Source organism: Zootermopsis nevadensis, unplaced genomic scaffold (assembly GCF_977971745.1).
Source record: "Zootermopsis nevadensis isolate Lab colony 2312 unplaced genomic scaffold, Znev_1.0 Znev_ptg000032l, whole genome shotgun sequence".
Taxonomy (NCBI): domain Eukaryota; kingdom Metazoa; phylum Arthropoda; class Insecta; order Blattodea; family Termopsidae; genus Zootermopsis; species Zootermopsis nevadensis.
The window spans coordinates 1,836,994-1,863,401 of record NW_028259164.1 but is presented as its reverse complement, the minus strand read 5'-3'; the positions used below and the strand labels follow the sequence as shown (position 1 = coordinate 1,863,401).

General features: G+C 36.9%; 1 long non-coding RNA gene across 2 annotated transcripts in view; it reads right to left on the bottom strand.

The window, feature by feature from the left end:
- Nucleotides 1-26,408, bottom strand: part of LOC110841361 (uncharacterized) — a 150,848-nt gene that overhangs the window by 36,065 nt on the left and 88,375 nt on the right. The window contains exons 1-2 of one of the 2 annotated variants that reach the window (XR_015538090.1): nucleotides 20,531-20,638; nucleotides 13,275-13,310 (exon numbers count right to left, since the gene is read on the bottom strand). This is a non-coding gene — a long non-coding RNA (uncharacterized LOC110841361). Of the gene's footprint in view, nucleotides 1-13,274; nucleotides 13,311-20,530; nucleotides 20,639-26,408 lie in introns of those variants that run through there. The other variant, XR_002547181.2, reaches the window with a different exon arrangement.

Genomic DNA, 26,408 nt, shown 5'->3' with positions numbered 1-26,408 from the left:
CTCGTCGCTTGGACTTACACAATCAGATCCAGGATACCTGATCATTTATACTGCAGAATACCCATTGCTACCCAAACTGTAGTTACGTTGGTCTATATCCGGCTTTGAGAATTTGTCTTTCGTATTTATTTAACTAACTATATAAGAAGCAGTTAATAGCTCGTCCAGTAAAATCTCCCTTCTTTTCCATCCTAAAACCAGATTTTATCATCAGTCACTTGTACCAAATCCATAACATATTTCCCTATTTCTTTTAATATAAATTCGCAATTGGAGGTTTCAGAAAATCACCTGTAAACTTTCATGTCTGAGCATCTAATCGTCCATTTGTCTGTCGAGTATCGCTGAATGGACTTTCACGAAATTTGATTCCAGCGAGTTTCGCTAAACCTTGTAGAAACTTACAAAAATTTCGGTTCAGCACAACATAAATAACGAAAACTTCGTATCAACGAGTTTAAAATCTAGCGAAAATAACAGACCGATCGCGCCAGAGTTAAGCCATGCGTACATCTCCTAACTTGTTAAACACAAGAACACTGGACACGACGATATTTGACTCACGGTCTAAGTATTTCTGGCCTAACATTAACCAGTTTGATGTTGGTACGTTCTGCTCAATCCCGCATGAAGTGTTCTTCGGTAAACTTAGCATCATTCCATTTTCAGACTTCAGAATATGGCAATAGCGAGAGCTTACCGGAAAGACGGAATAAGCAAGCGAGAGAGATACCTTTTTCAAAAGAAATCTTCTTTTAGTATCAGCAGATTTGACAGTTTTTCACTGCTGAGACAGCAGCGGTGGGATAGAAGTGTGGTCGGGCCCATCTCCTTATCAGAGTGTAGCCAGCAGGAACACAGCCTCTTCCTTCGACCACGTCTCACCCCTATCTTCCACAATCCACCCCTACACCAAAATCTCCAGTCCGGCTCACCCTACATATCAACTCTAAGCTCGGCTAGGTTAGGGAAATCGCCCTCACCAAATAAAAAACATGGAAATTTTATATATCTTCTGGTTGAAGTCAAAATTCCATGAATATTTCGCAGAAATGATTTTGAGTAATATTTGTAGAATATGAAACTTTTTATTAGACCTAAATTTATATTCAAAATAAAGACAGCGACCTATAAACATATTCCAGCAGTTTGTGTCCATAATTCAGCTTTAACCTTGTAAATCCCTAGTGGTAACTATATATACCAATTGTTTTAATAATAAATAACTCTGCGTTTTACCCACAAACTGTATTTATGGGCTTTGTGTTATTCTCAGCGATTATTTCCTCAAGTAACTGAACTTTATAATGGTGAATCGTGCTGTTTCCTTTGCGGTACGACCTGCATTATTAATATTATTCAGATTACGCTTAAAAATTATTTAACTTTCTAAATTATAGTTTAGTATTATATCTTAAAAAAGAGATGAAGTCTACAAATTAAGAAATTGTTAATTATTTCTTTATAAATATTCGTCATGAGGCCCACGAATTGATAAACGTGACATACGGACAGCGTATATTATTCATGATACCCTAAAACACAAAATCGCTCAAGACATGATATTACACTGCTCTGTATTTTACGTTTTAACACAGAAGTACGCATAATCTGCAGTCTGAAATCAGGAGGGCTACAACAAGGCGTTCCCTGACTGGGCACGCCTCGTATAACGCGGTTTGACTGCTCCCAAATTGACTTCGCACGAAGTGCCTCTCCGCCAACGTCCAACAACGCATTCATGACACTGCCTGTACCGACAAAGAAGCATCGTGAAGCGTCCAATTTACTATGGATCAGTTCAGGGGGGGAACTTAGCCCCCTAGAGGGCGGGGGGGGGGATGTTGAAGTGAGGGACTATGTCCCTCTTAAGGCTGCAATGAGATGAGATAGCGAGAGAAGTTACGTTTTTTGTACGTATTCTAAAGCAAATTTGAAGCTGACCAAAAAATTGGATGTGTTTGTTCGCAGAGGGCTCTGGTTCTCCTCTTATGTTCTATAAAAGAAGTTACAAAGAGATGGCTGGAGCCGATAAGATAAGAGTGAGAAGATCATTCATAGAGGTGAGAGGAACTTAGGTAGGGCTGTGAGTGATGCTGAAGTGTTCAGATAAGAAATTACAAGTGGCGAAGGCATTCAACAACCCAATTGTAACGAGATTAATCTAGTTACGCTTTGGACAAGCAATGAAAACGTTTATAGAAGACCCCTCGGTGTTTTATAGTCAAGGACCGGTCCGGTTCATACCAGGAAAAGTTCCCATTAATTTTCGAGGTTTACATTAATACATACTAAAATAATAAATGTACTTACTATTACATATCAGGAATTTGTGTGATGTTTTTAACTGTGTGTATATTTCACTAATCTTCAATATGCATCTTTAATAATCTTCACAAATTATATTAACAATAACAGACCACATGAAAGATGGTGCACTGTAAGGAACAAACACTATATTAGTGTTACTTATGGTTAAATTCAGGTTCTAAAAACCAAAGTGTGTGAGAAGTGTGTGCAGCCTGGTAGTTTACCGACTCTTCGGAGGGGCTTTCTGCTTCCATCATCAAGGTTATAACCAGCCATCTTCTGATATTCTCACTGATTAGTGTACAGTTACCAGTAAACCTACATTCAAATACTTCCTACGTTTTATTTGAAATAAATTATAATCGGTCATATATTACATTATGCATAATAGTAAAAATTATGTTATTCTTTTACTTAAAGGGTACATTAAGCGTGTACTCAAATCTAAGTCGTGGCTTGTAATACCGATCACAAAACATTAGTTCCTCTAACCGACAACACACTTCGCTTTCATCGCTAACCTATTTACGTAATATGAAGTTGGAAGTTGCATTGAATAATGCTTTTACTGCAGTTTCGTGAAGGGGTTATTGTTCTACATACCCAAGAATAAACCCTTATTTTTTAGGTTAAACAACCCTCCCAAAACTCCACCCATGATGACAGCACAGTCAAACAACCATGAGATAGCTTAGCACCTTTGCACAGTGCATTCATTGCCCTTAAAGGATGGGGTCGGATAGGCTTACATGCTGATGCCAGCAGACTGGTTTGAGAGAAAAAAAAAATAAGGTCACATCAGGGGTCTCGAATGCATAGACATAAACTGAAATATTCTACATAATTTGGAAGAATTCTTAAAGCCACTGCTCCAAAACCGATTCGTTAATTACTATACTGACTGATTTATATCGATCAGCGACATGAGATGGAAAAAAGGAAACAAAAGACACTGAAAAAGATTAGCAGGGAAAACTGGATGACGCCTAGAAAATTCTCTCTTACTCTCTCTATTTATGTTCATCACACAACAGACATAAGTCTGGTTTGGAAGTAATATGAATTCTAGTTTAAGACAACTGCTTCTAGGATGCTAAGCCGTAGTCCGGTAACGTTCACCGACGTTGAAGCGATGCGACAACCCTAATGATGGAGGCAGCACGCACCACCGAAACGTCGGTAAATTTCTAACAGACTACAAATCGTAACATCCTACAAGACATCTTTATCTTGTCGTCGTGAGAACCTAAAATCTCACTCACCTCATACAGCGAACACTACGTGTAGTCTGATAGACATTTACCGACGTTTTAGAGATAATTTTTGTAACGATTGTATAGGCCAACATACATTCATAAGATTACCATAATAAATGAGCACTAATCATTATTTTCACAGTCTATTTTAAGAAAGACAGTATGCCTTCTTTGACCAAATCAGTCATTTATTATTTTGAAACAAAACGTAGTTGTTGGTTAGGTTCTAGTCAATCGGAAGTATATTGGATTAACCGTCTCATATAGGACCTAACATTTGATTTAACTTTTCATCCTTCACAGGTATACAAGAATACAATATGGTGTGATTCAGGACGATATAAATTTGAGACCCCTGGCCTATACTATCCTAACTTTTTTTTATCTATCCTACCATTTATATTATAAATAAAAGAAAAAAGTCCTATGTCATGATGCATCTTTCATCCTAATTTGGTTTCACAAAAGAAGGGTTGTAAGCAAAGGGGAAGGCGATGCAGGGATGGGAAAAGGCATTATAAAAGAAGGTCGTGTAGGAATAGGGCATTTCCTTTTTTTTTCTAATAATGACGAACAATTTTTTGCTCAAGGTCACTGAAGAATATCTCTAAAAGGAGAGCAAAGGGGTAGGTACTTGGAATTATATGGACATGGGAATACGGGCAGGTATATAACATTCAATGAAGAACACACGGAGAGGAGTCACAATAGAAATATAGACATAAAGACATGCATATGTTAGTAAGGAGGACACAGTGTCTGTAGCAAAATGAAATCTGTTCTTTTTAACAAACACTACCCCCAGGTGCTTGAATGATTCATATTCTAATGAGTCAGCGTGGTTTATATTCCCCTAACCTCCCACCCCCTGCCACATTTGAGGACTACTTCCTGTTCCGGGGGTCAGGTAGATCCCTTGGTGGGGCACAAAGGGGTGATGTTGAAGAAATAGTGCAGTTTTGAGCGCGACATTGCCCGCGGAGGAAGTTTAGTTTGTCGAGAGGCGGCAAAATTTCGGAAGGACCGACGCCGACCGTTGATTTCACGGGAAGACGATCAAGCTGGAAATCCGTAGTGTTAACGTGTTTTTGTAGCGTTAAGGGACTCCCAAATTTTGAGCACAATTTTGGGAACAGCCTAACAATTCTGTTCTAACGCAGTGTTAAAAATGGATTTTAAAGTGCTACGCAGTGTTTAATATACGCATATACACCTACTTTAACGTCCAATAACGCTGCATTCTTCCTATAGAATGTAAGCACAGGTTTAATATAATACTCAGAATAAACAGCGTTAACCATTTGATCTTTTTAATGGTGAAGTTCTGTGTTTTCTTTGCGGTACGGACTCGATATTTAAATAATATTTGAGGTTTGGATTTCAAAGGGCTTAATTTACTAACTTACAGACGTACCAAATTGTCAGACAAGTAGGCGTAGTACAATGTACTTAATGATATAATGCTATGTAGTGCAGAATTAAAATGGTAAATTAATTTCAAGTATTTAATTCATACGATTACTGCCACTCACAGATATCAAATACAAAATTCTAATTAATATCTAAATTAAAAATAATAAAATTATTTTATAAATCAGACCAGTAACAGACGACGGTTTTAAAGAAATAGTCTTTAAGACGTAACAGCCTAATGGATGAGATATGAAAAAATGTTTGAAATATGTCTGTCGTGCTTATATAGCAACATTAAATATCACTGCACGAAACAGTTTATAGCTGACTTCTAAAGAACTAATTGATATCTTGAGACATTTCCGTGGTACGATGTTACGAATCTGAACATCTGAAAGCGGATGGAATCGGAATTATATGAAAATGGTCTATAAGAATTATGAGTGTTAACAATCACATCGAAATTCTGAACAGAAAGTCTCTCGTGATAACACTCCATCGTTAATCCAGTTAGAAAGACACCTCTCGCCTGTCTCGAACATAAAACACCAATGTAAACTTCAGAAACATGGAGATCTCACGGCGGTGAGGAATATATTGTTGGTCTTATGGGTTATGACGGCCGTGTGGACGTGATCGTAGATACTAAGATTTCGCCGGAATGTAATTTTAACTCCGAAACGATCCACGTTACCAACATACGATGGAGGAGATGTTGATAAATTTTACAACGGGACAAATTTCTACAAGATTTCTTCCTCAGACTTCATCAAAAAACTGTACAAGAAGTTTGGTGATTTATCTGCCAAGTCTACATTTATCCTTGGAACAAGAAGGTACTGTCAGAATTGCTTGTATGCCTGTAACTAATTATTTAACATTACTTTAACACTTGTTCAAAGGGCTATTTTACAAATATCTATTCATATTATTAATTAATAGTGTAATTTATTATGGATATGTATTTTTATCTGCTCGTCATGAGCTATAATCTCTATCTATCTGCAAAACCATAAAAGGTTTTCTGTATTTTACGACAAAATACAACAATTGTTTTAATCCACGAACAACGCATTGTTACGTCAAAAGATTCAAACCATTTAATTCAGAAAATGTTCAATCTCTCTGATGAAAATGTTTCAACATGTTTAAATGCTAAAAGAAACAAGTAAGTCTATAAATGTTAAATAGAATTTTTTTTTAAAAAAATCCGCTTTTCAGCAAAGGTTCAGTCACTGGATTACTATTTAAATTTAACTACATCCATGAAACAGACGCCTTCTGGAGAAGCAAACAGTCGCTCAGATGGAAAATGAATTTTTCACTTTTTACGGAAGTGGAAGAAGGTTCATTACTATGTTCACAAGAGCCCGCCATTTTAAACAATCGCAGAGTGAACTGACTTCCAAAAATTGTTTTCTTATTCAAAGTGTTTCAAAAAGATTCTGAAGTTTTGTTGTATTTGTTTTTATTGAAACCAGGCTACCAACTTATCAGTATTCTGTATAATTCCATGTTACTCGTAGATCCAAGGGCATAGATAGTTCACTTTTGAGTTCGTGCACTGAAGTTGGCTCGGCTGTCCGTGACGTGCTGGTAGCATATGGGACAGGAGAAATATTACGTTTTAAATTAGTTCTGTTGCGACCAACACCAGACTTGTCTTGTGGGTAGTGATTTGTGTAGGGGAAAACGGAGGGACTAGAGGGGCGGAGTGGTCATTACTCGTCTCTAGCAGCTTATTGTGTTCTCCCTTTTCCCTAAGTAGCCAAGAACATTACTAGGAATTCTTGGTTTCGGTTATGTTTCAGATAAATCAAACTTGTCTGCGGTAATGACGACAATTTTTCTCAGTTACAGCGTTGAAATACGAGAAATTAAGGTTATTATTTAGTGGCATGTTCGTGCGAAATAATTTCTATTAATTTTGTTTATAAATCTGCTATTAGAATTCTGGCATTTGTCGTACTGATTAAAATATCTCTTCAGAATAAGTAAATTAGCTATTATTTAACTGACACATTTTATGAATTTTCAATTGTCTCTTGTTTGGTCAATTTATTATATCTGTGGCTTATTTAACGATGCTATCAGCAACTCAGACTTTACATCGCATGATCGCACTATCTCAGAATTTGTATGTAGGGACTGAGATAAATTACGAAACCCTCAGTCAGGATAGCCGATCCACGGGACGAAATTTTAACCCAGCACCTTCCAAATTCGAAGTAAGAGTGACAACTACTTTGCAGCGTTGTTCGGTAATTTTTAAACTATTTCTGGTTAGAAATGCCAACTTTTCGTAAAGTTCCTCTATTTCTGACATCAGGTAAGATTACGAGACTGCCCTATAGGAGTCAACTGGAAGGAGCTAATCTCTGTCCCATTACAACAGCGTATATGAATCTCAAATGACGATCAACTGCAAGATATATGAACGAATCCAATCCAACAGATAACAAAAATATATCAGTTTAATAATACATCTTTGTCACAAACATTTTATATTAATCTTAGTAATTATTTGGTTAATACGCAAGTATTAAAGGAAACACTGAAGTAAATATCTTCAAAATAGATCACTGACCACTACAAATTTGTTGGTGACGTTAATGGTAACCATATTTACCATCTATAATAAAAATTAACCGATATATAAACCATTAAGCATGTGTTACATATATTGTTTATGTAATAACGAGTGTTATTTTAATATTAGCATTATTAGATACATTGATAAAGGAACAATTAACAAATAGTTTTCTGTTAGTTATGGTCTTGTAGTATTTTAGGAGGTTGCCATGACAATAAACACTGGAGTCACAGTTCAGAAACCCAACAATCCAAACCTTCATTGCAGCGATAACCTCAAATCGCTATCAGATACAGAAATACATTATTAACTCATAAAACTCACGAGCGATGACCCCGTCAAATGACTTCTTACAATAAAACACGAGGCTCTGTAGAAACCTGTGTTGCAAAACTGTTTAATCACGAAGAAACCATCAGAGTAAAAATAGCGAACCTTCTGTTTTCAGGGAAACAAGGAGACGGTTGACGTTATTGTATTGTTTCCATTGTTTTGTGAAATAGCGACGATAGATGGCGCACACGTCAGCGTTGTGGCTGTTGAAGGGGGAAGGTTTGAAGGGTGGGGGTGAGGGGTGGGCTGGACATCAATTAATCATGTTCCGGGTATAGCTTAAGGGTTGTGGGAGGGTGAAAAACACGGATGGGGGGAAAATAGGGGTGGTAAGGCCAGACCCCCCCTCAATCTCTGCATGCCGTTCCGAGGTCCAATCGAAAATGTCAATAAAATTCACAAGGGTGGACTTTTGTGGGGGTTGTGGAAGAAGGTGGATTGAGCGGGAGTCGGTGGGAAGCCATGTTGGATATCGAGCAGTCTTTGGGTCGAGAGTTGCAAATGACAAACCTCTAAAAAGGGAGGTTTGCTGAATAGACGGTGGGGTAGGTGGGGTGTTCAGGGTTTGAAATGGCAACCCTGATGGACTTCATTAGTTATTTTGTGCCTCCGGTCTTTCTTTGCGAAGGGGTGCAGCGGGGAAGAAAAGTAATTCAGAAATCGAAAAGTCTTCGTAAGGGTTGGGGTAATTTCTTGTGGTTAGGTTAGCTGCAATAATTCTCACATTCATTACTAAGTCTCATTGTGGACCTACACACCCTAACGACTTTTAAATTATATTTAGAGACCATTTTATATTTAGAAATACGAGAGCAAAGAATTAAAAAGAGAGAGAGGTCGTTATAAATGTTCGATAAGAAACCACGGATGAATTGAATGTGATAAACATTTGTGGCCACGTGACTAATGCAAAGCTCATCAGAACGTCTGTCGCCTGTGGAAAGACGAGGAGTTAATTGATGGTAGATAAGGATATGAATAAATTAAATCATAAATTACAAAACTTTACACATTTCGAATTAATACAGTGAAATCCATACAAACATAAATTACAGTTATGTCCCAATATATACACGAACTCTTAACAGACAACCACAGATATCAGAAAAGCCGCCTAGGAATTGAGTAATAATAGTTGCAGTAATGGCAAATTATCTTTTAAATATGCAGCGTCATTAAATCACTTTCGTAATTGAATTCAGTTGCTTCTCTGTAACTGACCGACAATTAATTTCTAACCTAACTTTCGCATTTTTCTGTGTCTGTCTGTTTGAAACCGGCGTGCAGTACACAGATAATTCATACTTAATAAATCTGGCAAAGAATTTTTATTATACGGATAATGTCTCCGAGTAATCAGCACCCCGTAAACAAGACGTCCCAGAGTCAAAATTTGGCCCGGAGACCGGTCTTTTCCAATTTATTATTTATTACTCAACCTACAATTTGACGCAATATTTTGAGCTATAAATATAAATATGTTGGATTTAAATGTGAGTCCATAGCTGAAAGCAGGGCGGCGTAGCTAGGAATTCTTATTTCCTAGCTTAAATTAATAAAAATGTCAAGATAGTGTGTTCAGAATCAGGTCAATTCCTTGCTTGAATAGCTCAGTATCACAGGCATTGTCAAGTCTCTCCGCGTACCATCTGAAGCAAACATAAAATAATTTAATCCTTTGAAGTATAGCAGAAATTATGTACAGTCCACGAACCTTCACAGTCGATAACGCGGCATGTCACGAACAAACAGAATTTCGGTTCCCAGAATAATACGTTATAATCAATCTACCTTGATAATGGAGAAAATTTATATTTTCTTACAGATAAAAAACTGATTCATATATTATTTGAAGAGGCCTTGTGTTATCAAAGGATAGGAAATCAACATTTGCAATCGATTTTAAGGAATCAATATTATTCCGTATGCCTAATCACCAACATTTTTTTGGTTAAATTCCGGGAATGCTTACCACGGTCACATAGTTCAGGATATTTTTTCCCCTCCTTTCTACAGACCTTACAAAAGCAAATCTGAGATTTTACCCGTTGTTTATGAGTGTGTATTTGGTCTTTTACCTGCAAAGGAAGAACAAATATTTAAGGTATACGAAAACAGGGTTTTGAGAAGAATATGTAGACATAAAATACAGAAGCAACATGAGAATGGAGATAATTACATAACGAGGAACATTTGTACCATACCATATCTAGTTAAGAGTTACCAAATCAATTAAGATAAAATGAGCAGGACGTTTACAAAATTTAAGTCGGAAAACCTAATGGGGCGACATCTTGGGAGACCATGCAAGATTAAAAACAATATTTTGGAGATAAGGGGTGTGAGGTTATAAACTGGATTCAGCTGGCTCAGGAACCAGTGACGGGCTAATTAGAAATTAGAATCAAAAATGAATCAGCTCCACGGATTGAGCTATATTAAGGACTTGGTTCCCAAGACAGAGGACCTGTTTTTGTTAACACCTGTTATTCTTACGAAGTATTTCCTGCTGTTAGTAAAATCTTTATTACATCTGACTACACCATCTTCTGATGTTTACTTCGGTTTATAGAAGGGAAAATGTAGATGGAATGGACCTGAGAATAAAATAGAAAGCACACGGAAGAGGACAGAGAACGGAAATGGAAAGAAACATATAAAATAGGAAGACGAAATTTAGAAAGAGAAGAAGGGAGAAGGAAAAAGTGGACCGGGATAAAATGGCACAGGATTGGGGGGGGGGGGGGTTGCTTATTATTGATCCTGGAGTCCAGTTGCTGTGGGCAGAGCGCAGGTCCGGTCGGTCTGCCTGTCCAGGGACAAGGACAGAAGACGTTCTTAAGCTCGGGTTACATGGGACTCGGACGGGGATGGACGAGCCACAGCCAAGAAGGTTTAAACTAAACTGGAGATGTCACCTGAATGTTACCTGGGGTCTTGAGTTAGAGCCTCAGGCACTTTGAGACAAGTAACAAACCAACCCCAATGAACAGTCTCTCCCCGAAAACCTGATAGTAACATAGATAGTCAACAAATTCGCTGGATATTTGTGAAATGAATCCGTGTTACATTTTAGTCGGGGAACTTGTAACGAAGAGTGTACACCATCTGGATTGGAGGATAATATTAAAAAGTTCCTATGTTGATCTTCTGGATTAAAATGTCTTGTAACTAGCTCAGCGAATATTACATCTCCAGAAACAGCCATGGTCTATGTAGCTAATTTCTTGTCTTAGAAGTATTTTTTAGCTCGTTTAGAATATTCTGAAATTCTGAATCAGATGAAATCAGTCACAATATTTACATTATATTTATCTAATCCGCTTTTTAATATTACCATGCCCTCTAGTATCTGGATTCCAAATCGCATCTTTTCTCAAGAATTTTTGACAGAAATTATTATTTTATTTACCTGAAATTACGTGTTCAGTTGCCTAAAAATAACTAGGCGATCACTAGAAAATTACTAGGTACACAATATAAAATATGAGTGGAGTTATAATGATCGTATGAAGAAAAAAATGTTTAGTACAGAGTTTTTGACTTTAAAGCTACATATCTGTAGATATCACTAAATCAAAATGGAAGTCAACATACTATGGACGTACTGACTAATAAAATAATTCGTATATTAAATCACGCATAACCTTCTAGCTTCCACGACGTAATGACATTTCTACGTTTGCGCCATAAGGATTGTAACAAAATAAAAATCTTACACATTTGACAATATTTTCAGTGAAAACAGAATAAAAAAAGTTCTACTGACAATAATATTGACCAATAAAAACCCATATAATTGTGCTCACACATTTTATCCGTGTTTCATATAACTCTCAGAAAAATCAGCGATTATTTCCCTAAACAGCATTAACTAGTTGATTTTTGTAATGGTCAAGTGCTGTGTTTTCTTTGCGGTAGGGCCTAGATTCTTATATAATCTTCCATACATTTTATCTTTGCCTTTATTCTCTTGCTACCCTTCCTAACGCTCCCTCACTTTAGGCTTCAAGGGGTTGAAAGTAAATTATTAAATCAGGATTCATTTACAAAACCTCTGTCTTCCCATTCCACAACCTCCATGTCTTAACACTACAGAAAGTGGGACTGGGAAAAGGAAAAAGAGTGTAACAGAAGAACAAAGAAGGAAGACGGGAACAGGAGGATATCTTTTTCTGACGCTCACTTCCTATTTATTTAGCCGACTGTATGTCTCCTATACTAACTTACGAGCGTCTCTCTTTCCCTGTGTCTTCCTTCTTGCAAGCCTCGTCTTTCCTCTTTATTTTTCCTTCTTTCCACTCTCTTTTCTTACATGTGAGGAGTTCGGGCCATATACACACAAACATCCCCAAGAGCCCACTGCTACTACTGATGTGGACCGAGAGATGCAGATACAGTCTACCCCTCTCACCCTTCCACATCAAAAAAAAAAAAACCCTCCCCATCTTCTGTTTATATAAAACTTCCCAGAGTGCCACGGGAGTTTTTGGAAGGGATGTTGGTGATGTGACCTAAACCAAGAGATCTTTCCCTATGTAAATTGGACTCCATTTTATGGTAGACAGCAAGACGAATACTAACAACAAAATGGACGTTTTTGACCACTCAAATTATCTCTAATGTCTAACGTGACTGGTGTAATTTTAATGGGAGCACGGCTCCGTTGGGCGCTGGAACCTCTCAAGAGCTCTTAAGGACGTATACGATGCTTTAAAACGTACTGATATCAACCCTAAAGCTTCTATTTAGATTTAAATGGCTATTATAAGGTAGCAATGTGATTCAACGTAGTGTTTAAATTAATGGCGTAATGTTAACTCTGTCAGATGTAACTTGGCTGTAATGTTAACTTTAAATCGTGTAATGGGAAAGTTCATTGCTGACGTATAAATTGAACAGCATCTAATTTATGGAGCACGTTCTGAACTCTTTCGGTGTTCTAGATTTGTACCATTAAGTTACGATTTATTAAATTAAGATGACAAGGTATCTAGTATTGTTTTGGATATGGCGATTTGTAAAGATGTACGCCTATCGGCCTGATTTTTATTACAGAGATAGATTATATGCACATTAAATAGTTTTTATCTTTTTATCAATTTTACACAAAACATTCAACCCAGACATGTTATAGGCCTACATTTTATACACACGTGTGTCAAGATAGGGTACAGTACCAGACAATGTAACACGCGGGAAATTTCTTGATCAGCTGAGTGACTATCAGATTCTCAAAATGTATACCTTTATGAAGTTAATTCACGATATATGTATTGTGTTAGGTCATGGGACATATCTTACGTTTTACAACCAATATTTTATGGGTTTGTAGACTATTAAACGTGAGAAGCGAAATGTTCACTCACCATACGTTTCTGGTTAAAGACACCTTCCCGCGTCTCCTGAAACAAAACATAGAAAATTCTTTATCTAAACTGCACGTACACAGAACCTATTATTAAAAACTAATATCACAAGAAATCTTTCCAAAATCGCTCATTCAAGTTTATTCCTAAGGACATTAATACCAAATACAAAACAGACTTCAGATATATGTTAAGTGTAAAGGACGTTACGACACTGTATCAGTGCTGACAACTTCACTAAGTTAACTTAACCACTACAACCAGACTGCCGAATACAAACACTGACAAAGTTATCTTCGCTGCACATAAAAGGTGTCAGAACTAGTGTCAAAATCAGATGGTCCCTTGTCATCTTGGAGACAAATTTGTGCCTGATGCTTAAACAAACACCGCGCCGGGCAGACGTCATAAGAAACGATGAACAAGGTTCTTAACATAAAATACTGCAGTGACATAATTTTAAAGTATAATTTGTAATGTAATACAGAAAACTCGTAGGCTCGCAATGCGGTGATGTCGATTTTGGTGTTCTGGGTTGTAACCCCGTGTGGGCTTATAGGTAGACACCAACGTTTCGAAGTAACATACTGCCTCCATCTTCAGGGCTGAATATAAACGTAGTATGTTCCTCCCAAACGTTGGTATATGTCTTCATATTCATACGGCATTACTACCTAGAATCTTGCAAACAAATGCTTCAATTCAGTTGCGTGGTTTCTGTAATCTTAGGCAGTGTGTTTACCCTGTGACACGGATTAAGCAAAGAGGACCACAACAAATTTTGTGCTCACAAATAAATCTCCAACTTCTTTTATGGCATCACGTTCAGTCAATGCCTCGCGAAGCCTTGTTGCTTAGAAATATATATATGACCCTTTTCCTTCCTACGTTCGTCGTACAAGCAGAGCATAATAGCTAGAAGGCCTTCCAAGCAGAAAGCATTTTTTCCCTATATTTTGGCGACTTTCGCTAGTCTTATATTTATTCTCCACTGTACACAAAGTGACAGTAAAAGACTCTGATATAGTTCCTCAAAAAAATATCTGGGCCCATATATTTAACACTTTTATGAAGAATATATAACCTTGCCTTGATTAAACGCTAAGTGTAAGCCCGTATAAGAAATATTAACCTTTGCTTAATGTAATCCTGGGGTCTCGGGTTCGTTTCCCGGCGGTGCCCGAATTTATAACTTGTGTTGGGCAAGGCCGTGGTCTAGGCAACACGGAGTTTTCCTCCGTGGCATCCCAACAATTACTCCATTCACACACAGAAGAAGGCAATGGCAAACCACTTCTGGATCATCTGCCAAGAACATATATGAACAGGTCCCAGTCCGAGAAAAGGATGCAAGGATCCTGTTCATATGGACCTGTCGTCACACAGAACACTAAATAAAATAATAAAAATAATGTTCTAGAAGCCAAACGGTCAACATAAAACAATTTTTAAATCCTAAGATTACTGTATTCTGGAATTCTGTGCCGTGTAGTCTGTAAATGTTGACCGGTGTTTCAGAGATGCTTATTGCCTCCATCATCAGGATGATTACGAGCAAAAATGTAAGAGAGGAATTAGATGGGTAGGACACGTAACACGAATGGAATATAAAATAAATTTATAGATTTTATACACAATATAAACAAGAGAAAAATAACTGGTTAATTTTCGTTCTGTCTTGTGTTACAGGTGGATAAAAAAATCGCTAGGTTCCAAGCCAAGTATCGGTAAGTGAATATTATGTGTTATCGGCATTTCAAATACAAATTTCAGGCTAGAAATAAGTAGCAGATATCGAGAAATTTGTTTGAAACGCGACTTTCATAACCCCCTCACAATTACGATGACGGGTTGCCTACGTGAACGGAGGATGACGGATCAATAACCAAAATACCCCAACTGTTACACACCGAAGTCCTATTTGGGTTCACTTAAATCATACACAGTAGCAAATTAAGTACCTTATTTTACATTTACAAGTCCCTGAATGAATCTAGACAGTTTAATATGAATTAGTCTGCTGATTTTATTTGATTTTCACAGAGATAACTTCTCATAATTCGTGATAAAACGTCAATATTAAAGTTTACATGTTTCAGAGTCTATTTTACATTTAAGTGAAATTGTTTCAGGATAGGATTAAATGACAGATTCTTATGAACACATTATCAAAGGCACATGTCTCGACTAACTGGGCAACTATAAGCTTTTATGGAAGGACTATTTTTCACGGTAAGGCTCCTATAACTAAATTCAGCACAATGTCTATAATTATATTAACACGACTTAACTGATTATTAAACACATTTATTAGAAAATTAATATTATAACAGACATAATTCCAGTCTGTTGATGGGGTGGGATGTTATAATCAGAAAGGGCGAGTGTGTGTCCCTAGGGCGCGGGGGGGGGGGGCACAGAAATGCGCCCAACAGACGTTTCTGTATCCATGTCTACTGCTTTCAACTGGCAGCGTGATGGGGCAGTATGTACCCTACTTCTGAACTCACATTTCCACACTGTAAAAGTGTGACGCATGAGAAAAGTAATGGTGAAATGTAACACATTTTTTTAAATTTTTACTTGCGTATAATTTTAATCTGACTACTTCAAAAAACTATAAACCGAATACAATTTTTTTTATTACGGGGATACGTTATCGAATGACATATTTATATTAGCCACGGTTGTAAGCACGTAATCGTTGAATATAATTGTTATTTGAAATATTTATGTTATCAGATGAAGTTGTTCATTAAAATATTTCTTAAAATATTAGATCGAATTTGTATGTGTAAGCCTGTTAACTCTCACTCAGAGGGAGGAACACAGATTGCAGGTGTTTGAGAATCGGGTGTTGAGGAGGATATTTGGGCCTAAGAGGGAAGACGATGGGGCGTGGAGAAAACTGCACAATGACGAGCTTAAAAATCTGTACTCCCCCCCCCCCCAGTATTGTCAGGGTGATTAAGTCGAGAAGAGTGAGATGGGCGGGACATGTAGCGCGCATGGATGGGACAAGAGGTGTGCACCGGGTATTGGTTGGGAAGCCTGAGGGGAAGAGACCTCTGTGGAGACCTAGACGTAGATGGGAGGATAATGTCAGGCGGGATCTATGGGAGATAGGAGTTGAAGGAAACTGAATTTTGTTGGCCCAGGACAGGGTCCGGTGGAGGGCTTTGGTTAATTCGGTGATGAACCTTCGGGTTCGGTAAGCCATCTAGTTAGTTAGTTAGTTAGCCTGTTAACAAATAACGCGATTCCTCCGTGTTAAGACATGAGACATTAACAACATTGATCTAAAAAAATGTAATAATGTGGATTGGAATCATATGGTTCAGAATATTTACCGGTATCATGTTCCTGCAAAGATTATTAAAAATTTCTGTTCTATAAAATCCAGAAAATGATGTACTGTCAGGTTCTCAAGAAGTTACATTTATTTACTGTTTAATTGATGTGGTGTTAGAGCATAAAAATATTTCGAAATTTCACTTAGGGGAGACAAATATTACGCGTCTTGTTGACGGTGTACAAGGGTTAGGTCCTGACTCAGAGGCTCACATACCCATTCCGGCCCGGATGTACCAAGCACAGAGCAACCAGCCAATCCAATGATTAATGTTCCACTGTGCTCTTCGTATGTGAAAGGGACTGGAGGAATAAAATATACCAGACGGAAAACGAACTACAAAAAAAAAGAAGATGATAATAATAGACAGAAGAGAAGCCAAATTTGTATGAACTTGGCAAAGCATTGCGGATGTATGTGCTATCCGCAACTGAGAAAAACAGTGTCTAATTTCGACTGTTTAAATTTATTTGATCGTGTTCGATTTGCAGATTAAAACTGCTCGTTTTCTGTACAACAAAGCAGCTGATTCTGTGAATGCGGTTATGCAATCTAATAAAAGGGAAGTAGACGTATAGCTCCACGCATTCTTAAATTCGACACTACATGTAAGTGAATACTCAGCTTGAAATAAGAATCAAAGGTTAAGTTTTTCGGTACAATGTTACCTATTATGCAATACAGGCAAATATTCTAAACTAATTAATACACGCCTTCCCGTGCTGTTTACTTAAGAACCATTTTAAAATTACTTTCTTTTTCATCAGACTATCCCTTCTAGTCAGGTTTTTCTAATAATTTTTTCGGTTCTGTAATATATTATATATTTTTGGCTCATATTCTCCCATGTTCTCATCATTTATGAAACCGTGTATTTTAAATAATTGTTTATTAACCCCCTAATAAATGTAATAATGTCGTCTAATAATATTTACAGCTACTAAATAAGACACAAATAATAACTAATAAAAATAAGAATTTTATATAAATCATAATGTAATCTGTACCAATCTTCATTGTGCTGACTCCAGGGTTATTGAATTACTAAAATATTTTTATTTTATTCGAAAATAATTATAACAATATTCTCACAAAGAATTAGTAAGAATTTGAACGTATTTTTGAAAATCTGAAGAACTGCTTGTTCACCCTTGAACTTGAGTCACAAATATAATGATAATAATAAAACAAAAAGCAGAATAGAATGGGAAGGAGAAAGAGAAAGAGGGCGAAGTAAGAGGGAAAAAGAAAAATTGCAAGTCGAGGCGTGACAAGAATTTAATGCCGCTGTGTGAAATGCACTCTCACGTCGTCCATTTTCTACAGAGAGAAAAGCATGAACGGTCATTTGCGTTCTTCCCCTGTTGCTGCAAACGTTTAATCTCACCCCTTCTTTGTGACGTCATATGACCTAAGCAGAAATTCACACTACCATCAGCATAACGCAGAACGGGCGTTTCTTGATAATGGAAGTCTGATGAACCATTATTTGAGCATTCTGAAAGTTCAAGCTTGGGGTGAGCTTAAATAAGTAGACGCTTCCAGGAAGATCAATTTGTTTACATGTTTATAACGACTATAAAAATATGTATCGTAAGAATTGCAAATAATATATATACGCCATAAATAGACGTAGTAAAATAATTATGAAACGAAAAGACTGGAATGCCTGAATTAAATTAAATTCAATTCAATTAATTTCTAGAACCTAATGACGAAAATGGTCTGCCTATCTAAACCGAAGGGTATTCGACGCCACGGACGTCCGATAAAAAAAATTAGGTGCTTAATCTTTGCAACCTTAACAGGCGAAGTACCTAGACCTTGATGTCGACGTATTTTAAGAGAGAAAGAATACCTCATAATAACGGAGCATCACAGAATATAAACATAAAAGTATATTCCTTATTTTATAATCACTTATTTTCGTCTAAGAGCATTTCTTAACTTAAATCACGTGACTCCATATGCTCAAAGCAGGTTTTACAGAAAATACACTTCATTTTTAACATCTCCTTTTTTAAATTTTGCTTCGTGTCAGGCAGATCATTATAAACAGTCAGTGACAAGATTTGCAGATGTTGATAAGACGTCTTCCTCAGTAATATCTACTGCTTAATTATGAAGCTACAGGCTATTTATCTTTAAAATGTCTAAAACTATAGGCTATTATGAAAGTTTTGCTTTCTTTTACAAAATGTGAAAAGAGACCAACATTTTTAATTTATGAATCAGCGTGATAAAATAACAAGAGTCTGAAAATTAACAATTTTTTTTAGAACAATCTCGAAAAGATAACCTAACAAGGTTCATGTATATAATGTAGCATATAGTCTTATAAATATTTTTGGATATAATCGATTAATTATGACGATAAAATTGCGTCATAAAAGCAAAGTGATTTGTTTGCTAAGACGTTTAGAGACCTAGATATCAAATTTTAAATTATTTAAGAAATGTTTATGCAACTGTATGGACAATAGAGTATAAAATAATGTAATGTTCGTAAAATTATGAATTGCAAAGGACGCATAAGGAAGCGGTTATGGCCAATTTTAAGGAAAAAATATCAACATTTCCCGAAGTGACTAAGAACTAACCCAAAAGCTAGGAGAAATTAAATAATAACCTTTAAAGAACGACTGCATAAAATTATGCTCATCTCTCTCGCTTGAAAACAGAGTGGGCTTAAAATCTTCATCGTTTTTGAAACAAGAATGTCTATTACATTTATTATCATTATGGAAAAAACTGTAATGAGTATGAAAAAATACTGTATGAAATATATTTAATATTATAATCTATCTAGTCTCATATAATAGGCAGGTGTTGTTGATTGGTGAATATTTTTTAAAATCACTATTTTCACTGTGTTGCCATGCTAACGCTGTTGAGGGATTTTTGACATCATATAATAACATTTATGACTGTGTGTGTTAATTAAATTTTGCTACCATTCTTCACAGGCAATTTACAAAATACATCAAGCAAACAAAAGAAGGAACATTAGCAACAATGAATTTGTTTAATAACACTATTTACGCTTGTAAACATGACGGAATATAAATATTAAATTTTCATTCGCAAAGGTCGAATCAACATAAATACTTCATGATATCGATTTGTCCTTCTATTTGAATGATGTAACTTAGACATATTCTAAATCGAAGAGACGAGTAGACGTGGAAAGGGTGGACAGCCACGCAAGCGCCAAACGATCAGATAATATGAAGACTGGGATGGAAACATATTTCCTGATGATATGGCTACTGTCATCCCTGACATCGCCAGGTTAAGATAGTGCAGAGGGTTTGGGGAGGGGGTGTAACTGTGGAGGAGGTGAGGGGAGACTGAAAACTGACCAATAGAAACTTGTTCGTTTCAGCTAAAATTACGTCGGTCTCCTGGAATGAGACAGAAAATGACGAAAAAAAGCGATACGTGCATTTCTAGTGGTCTGTTCAGGAAGAAAATAAATGTATATCTTCAGGCAATAAGATGCTGTGAATACTTATAACAATTATGCGCATGCCCAGTGGTTTTGTGAGCCGGATCATGGAGGGGGTTAAAATACCCTCTCTTCCTCCAACCCCCTTCTATCACCCCCACCACGACCACCACTAACCACTGCCATCACCCCTCTTTCGTCTCGTTTAGAATAACCAGCTAGTCCAGCACAGTGGTCAGTTTTCAAACGCCAGGGTTGGTGAAAAGTTACGTGAGAACCAACCCTTATAAAAGTCAATTCTGCTACCCTGTCGAACTGAGAGAGGAAATACTCAGATATTGATTTTAAACCCCAGCATCAAATGTTCCAAAGAAGGATATGAATAAATATTATTCTTAAACAAAAGAAAACTATCTAAAATAACACAAAATAACTAGTATCTGCAAGTATCCTCACCATTTGTTGTAACTATCACTGTAGAATGTATGCAATTTGTTCCACCACTCTTAAAAAGCCGCCTGAACCCCCAACATGGCTGCAACCATACGTACTCTTGCATCCACTCGTCGACTGTCTGCTGTTTTAGCATATTCCCGCACCAGATACTGAGGGCGTTAGTGGTGGGAGCGCAACCATTCTTCTCTTGCTGTCTAATGACATGTTAATATGGCGTTATAGAGATAATTTAGTGAAAGAGGGAAAAGTAGGGGAAAATATGGACCAAAATTTTATGGCAATATGCTCACGAATTGTATGCAGTAAAACTTTATGCCTCCAACGTTTACTGACAAAAACGTTGTTTTAAGAGATTTGAGTCTGACGTGGTATTAAGGTCTGAAATGTCTAGATTTGTACAGTAAGTGTCAAGATTCTAAACAAATTAAGGTAGTGTTTAACTCAGACAAGAATAAAATAGACGAGGAACTTACGTATTAACCAAGCACTATTACCTAACTAATTAACTAACTAAAGTATACGAAAAGTTTATGGATGTTAAATAAAATAGATCGCTCGACGAGATTCGAAGACAGTCCTATTTAATTACCACCTCACAATCTGTCTTTGATAATTATAATATATCCTAAAATTTCCTTCTCAGTCTTCCAAGCAAATGTTTTTCGAGAGGTTTCATAATAAAAATTTTAAAATTTATTTCCTTCCTATCACAGTAGCAATATAAAAACGTAAACGAATTAAAAGCAGCTAGAAATGAATGTTTTAAATCATGCATGCCTACTAGTTTATTAAATTACAGTTAAATTAAACCTCAAGAATGACTGGTAGTAAACAAATATCAGTCATAAATTTTATCCCATAATGCTCAGAATTCCTTACCATCAACAAATAAATTAACTGTGTGTCTAGTACTTTAGATTTCTAGTCATTTTTGAAGGCCAATTTATTATTCCATATGTAAAATCAGCCACGGTGGTCTAGTGGTCAGAACACTAGCCTTGTAATCCTAGGGTCCCGGGTTCAATTCCCGGTGGTGCTCAGATTTATAACTTGTGTTGGGCAAGGCCGTGGTCTAGGCAACACGGAGTTTTCCTCCGTGGCATCCCAACAATTACTCCATTCACACACAGAAGAAGGCAATGGCAAACCACTCCTGGATCATCTGCCAAGAACGTATATGAACAGGTCCCAGTCCGAGAAAAGGATGGAAGGATCCTGTTCATATGGACCTGTCGTCACACAGAACACTAAATAATAATAAGATGAGGTGGTCTAGCAGTTAGAACGCTGGCCTTGTAATCCTGGGGTCTCGGTTTCGATTCCCGGCGGTGCCCGAATTTATAACTTGTGTTGGGCAAGGCCGTGGTCTAGGCAACACGGAGTTTTCCTCCGGGGGCTTCCCCGGTTTCTCCGTGGCATCCCAACAATTACTCCATTCACACACACACAGAAGAAGGCAATGGCAAACCACTTCTGGATCATCTGCCAAGAACGTATATGAACAGGTCCCAGTCCGAGAAAAGGATGGAAGGATCCTGTTCATATGGACCTGTCGTCAGACAGAACACTAAATAAATAATAAATAAATGTAAAATCATAATACACACACGCATACAGTTACAGAAATTCGTAAATTCATAACATGATGTAACTGAAATCGAAAGCAGATAACAGACCTACGGTACTATCGAATTTATCTTAAAATGCGTCATCTATCAGGTGTCTCTCATTTCATCCACTTTTGAAAATACTCACCCTAAAGTTACCACTATAAACATACTCCAGCTTTCATAATCGATCCTAAACACACATAAATATAACTTCAGTGGATTACAAATTCTACAATATTACGAAAAGGAAATATAAAGGACAGACAGACAGACAGACCAGGACAGCCCTACAAATAAAATAACTGTAAAAAATAAAGAATTGAAAAATCGGGTACAGGACATAAGTTGGGCATATTTTTTTTGCAGACCTGTGTAAAGTCAAAAGTGATGCGGATACATTGTGAAAGGCACCCAGATATATCAGGTCAATACGCGACAGAAAAGGTTTACGCGTTTCTATAGGATTTATTGTAGGTCGGAATTTCTTCGTTTCGCTTTTGTGTGCTTTTATCAAGGGATGTGAACTCATTACATCGGCTTAACGCATTGTTGTGGCAGATTGTCAGGACCCAGAGCCACGGGATATTCCAGCTACTATGTCTAGACTACAACACATCACAAAACATACAGCGTCTATTCAACTTTCTAAGTGGAAATAAAAATAAATTTAATCTCCTCCAAACCTAACAAAATGACAGGCTTTTTAAATTATATCCTCCCTTTACATGAAATGTGATTTTTACAGCGGTTATTTAAACGTGACGTTTTGAAACGCCAAACAAACAGAAAACTTTAGTGACGTCCCAAATTCACTAATTTAAATTTAAATTATATAGAATACTCATACGATTTTTATAACACAACACAAATTAAAACAAATCTGTGGTATATATTATCACATACACCTTGCATTCAGTATGATACAACTAACTCCATAACTTATGCCTTCAGAAGCTGATGGTAGCTCATCTGGTCACGAAATACCTCACCTTTTATGAAACAAGAAGATTCATTACTCTGTTCACAAGAGTTCGTGACTGGAGCCTTACACAACTCGATTGGTAATTATACATACCATCTGCATTAACAATCACCAATGTTGCATGTTCTAATTGTGGGTTTCGTATAATTCTCAGCACAAACAGCGATTAATTCCTTAAACAGCGTTAAACAGATGATCTATGTAATGGTGAAATGTTGTGTTTTCTTCGCGGTACGGACTGAATTCTTAAATATTATATAGACGAGGTTCAAAGGATTAACCAGTTAATCTTTGTAATGGTGAAATGTTGTGTTTTCTTCGCGGTACGAACTGAATTCGTAAATATTATATAGACGAGCTTCAAAGGATTAACCAGTTGATCTTTGTAATGGTGAAATGTTGTGTTTTCTTCGCGGTACGAACTGAATTCGTAAATATTATATAGACGAGCTTCAAAGGGTTAACCAGTTGATCTTTGTAATGGTGAAATGTTGTGTTTTCTTCGCGGTACGGACTGAATTCGTAAATATAATTAAGGCTGCTTCCTTCCTATGAACCAAAATTTCCATTATCACTGTTTCTATTCAATGCTGTTAGGCTACTTGGATTTAGACGTAAAATTCTTGGTTGAATATTCCAGTAGTATCTAAGAAAGTGACGAGAGGCGAACCAGTTCTACTCCCTACTCTCTGATAGCAGCTTGCCACTGGGTGTCCAGCTACCGGCGTGTGGCCGGTTTAAGACACGTGTAAGCGAAGGCTAGTTCACACTATCAAAGTCAGGATAAAGACAAATTATTTTTTCACAGCCACGTAGTACCTTTTAAGCAAGTGGTAATATCGGTGAAATATCATCTTGATAATTCATTTCAGTCTAGTGAAAAGTTTAATAATGCACAGAGCTCTTAGTCGATGGAAAAATCAGACAATCTTCCTCATTTCTGATTATGTCGGAGATTTCTTTATTTTACATACTTGTGTCATCTACGACTAGGTCTTCCAAACTGCATCTTTCCCTCATGTTTTGCGACTAATATTTTGGATGCGTTTCTAATTTCTTCCTGATTGCTTAAAAATTTGATTTTCGAAATAATCGTTTCCATTTTGTGTATAATTCACCTATTTTCCTCCCTTGAAATGACTAAGTGTGGATCGAGGTGGTGTGAACCCGGCTTTATAATCAGAGAATCCAGACAGGAGTGGATCGTCTGCCCGGTGACCGGTGACTCCAGTTTGTCCTTTGACAGAAGGCCGTTCATCCAAGGGGCGAAATGAACACAACTTCTCTACCACAATGGATCCGCCCTCTGCCAGTCTGACCACCAAGGCAAATGGACACCGCATCTTGACCGGACAGGAAAACCGGATCATGTTTTCTCAGGGCACGCGATAATCGCGTGCGATGAACAGACACGCGGTTCAAGGAACATGACTTCAACTTTTTTTTAAGTGACTCTAAACTGAAACTACAAATTCTGTCTTGGACATTCATGTATATTAGCTCCTACTTTCATTCTGTGCGTAAAACATTTATTCTTTAATTCAATCACGGAAATTAATACGAAGTCCAAATCCCATAATCCTTCATTGCGATAAAATGTGCAATGAAAAGTAGCAAATTGCAACAAGTAAATGTTGGTCTAAATCAGTGGTTTTCAACCTGGGGTACGCGTACTCCCGGGGGTACGCGAGGACATCTTAGGGGGTACGTGAAATTTTTAAAAAATATATTATTTTATGATAAACACTGAATAATTGGTAGTGTAATTTATTTAATTTATTTTAGATGTAGATTATATACTATGTATAACTTGAATTATACACCAACAACTTTGGGGGTACAAAGTTGGAGAGAAATTATATTTGGGGGTACGCGAAGACATCTTAGGGGGTACGTGAAATTTAAAAAAAAATATAATATTTTATGATAAACACTGAATAATCAGTAATGTAATTTATTTAATTTATTTTAGATGTAGATTATATACTATGTGTAACTTGAATTATACACCAACAACTTTGGGGGTACAAAGTTGAAGAGAAATTATATCTGGGGGTACGCGAAGACATCTTAGGGGGTACGTGAAATTTAAAAAAAATATATATATTATTTTATGATAAACACTGAATAATCAGTAATGTAATTTATTTAATTAATTTTAGATATAGATTATATACTATGTATAACTTTAATTATACACCAACAACTTTGGGGGTACAAAGTTGAAGAGAAATTATATCTGGGGGTACGCGAACAAAAAAGGTTGAATACCACTGCTCTAAATAAAACACTTGGCAATAAATTTATGACACAACCTATACTTGTATGGGAGGAAGGGGTAAGAGCCCTTCTCATATTCCGCGCACGCTCTTGCCGCGTCTGTGCCCCCGCCCCCGTCCCCCAGGGTCGAGATGGCCCTACGATGACCCAAGGAAGTGAAGCGATTCTCTAAGGACTCGTTCCGACAGGCAGGACTTTAGCTCCAGGCTCCTGGCTACTGCATCGAGACCGTTAAATGGAAATTTATAACACTTTTATCCCTCAGCAGGCCGCTGGCCCACAGCCTGTTTCAAAAACTGAACCGCTTCTTCCATCCTGAGACTCAAAACAATTTTCCTACAGACCTACGCCCATCTAGTTTAAAAAAAAATTGCCACCTGCCCCGACCGTGAGTCAGATGAACCATGTCTACAATCCAACAGCATCTCCTTAAGATTAATTCTAATATTATCCCCATTTATGACTAAATTTTCCAATTTTTTCTTCACTTAAGGCCTTCCAACGAACATCGACATACGTGCTACATGTCCCGCCTACCTCATTTCCCCTGGTTTGATCATCCTGATAACATTTTGTGACGAGCACATCCCTCTTATGTCCAAATATTCTCCACTAATTTGAGAGTCAAAGTCTCACGCCCATACAAAACAACAGATAAATTACAGTTCTGTATTGATCTTAAGTCTTCAGACAGCAGACGTTAAGACAAAAGATTCTGAAATGTAATGTAGCAAGAATTCCACAAATTTAATTTGATCTTAATTTCTTCGTAAAATCACTATTTCCAAATATTTAATATCTGCGACATTTTCTGAAGATTAAATTACATGTCCTCTTTCTACAACGATCATCCTCTGGAGTCTGCTGACAAAACGTTAATATATACTCATTTTCCTCTGCTTTTATGGGTGTTTCCAGTCAATCTCTTTTGCTGGCATCTTACATGGCTTCGGTGAAAACAAAATTTAAATTTTCTAAACAATTCGCACGGGATCCCACCAGTTTT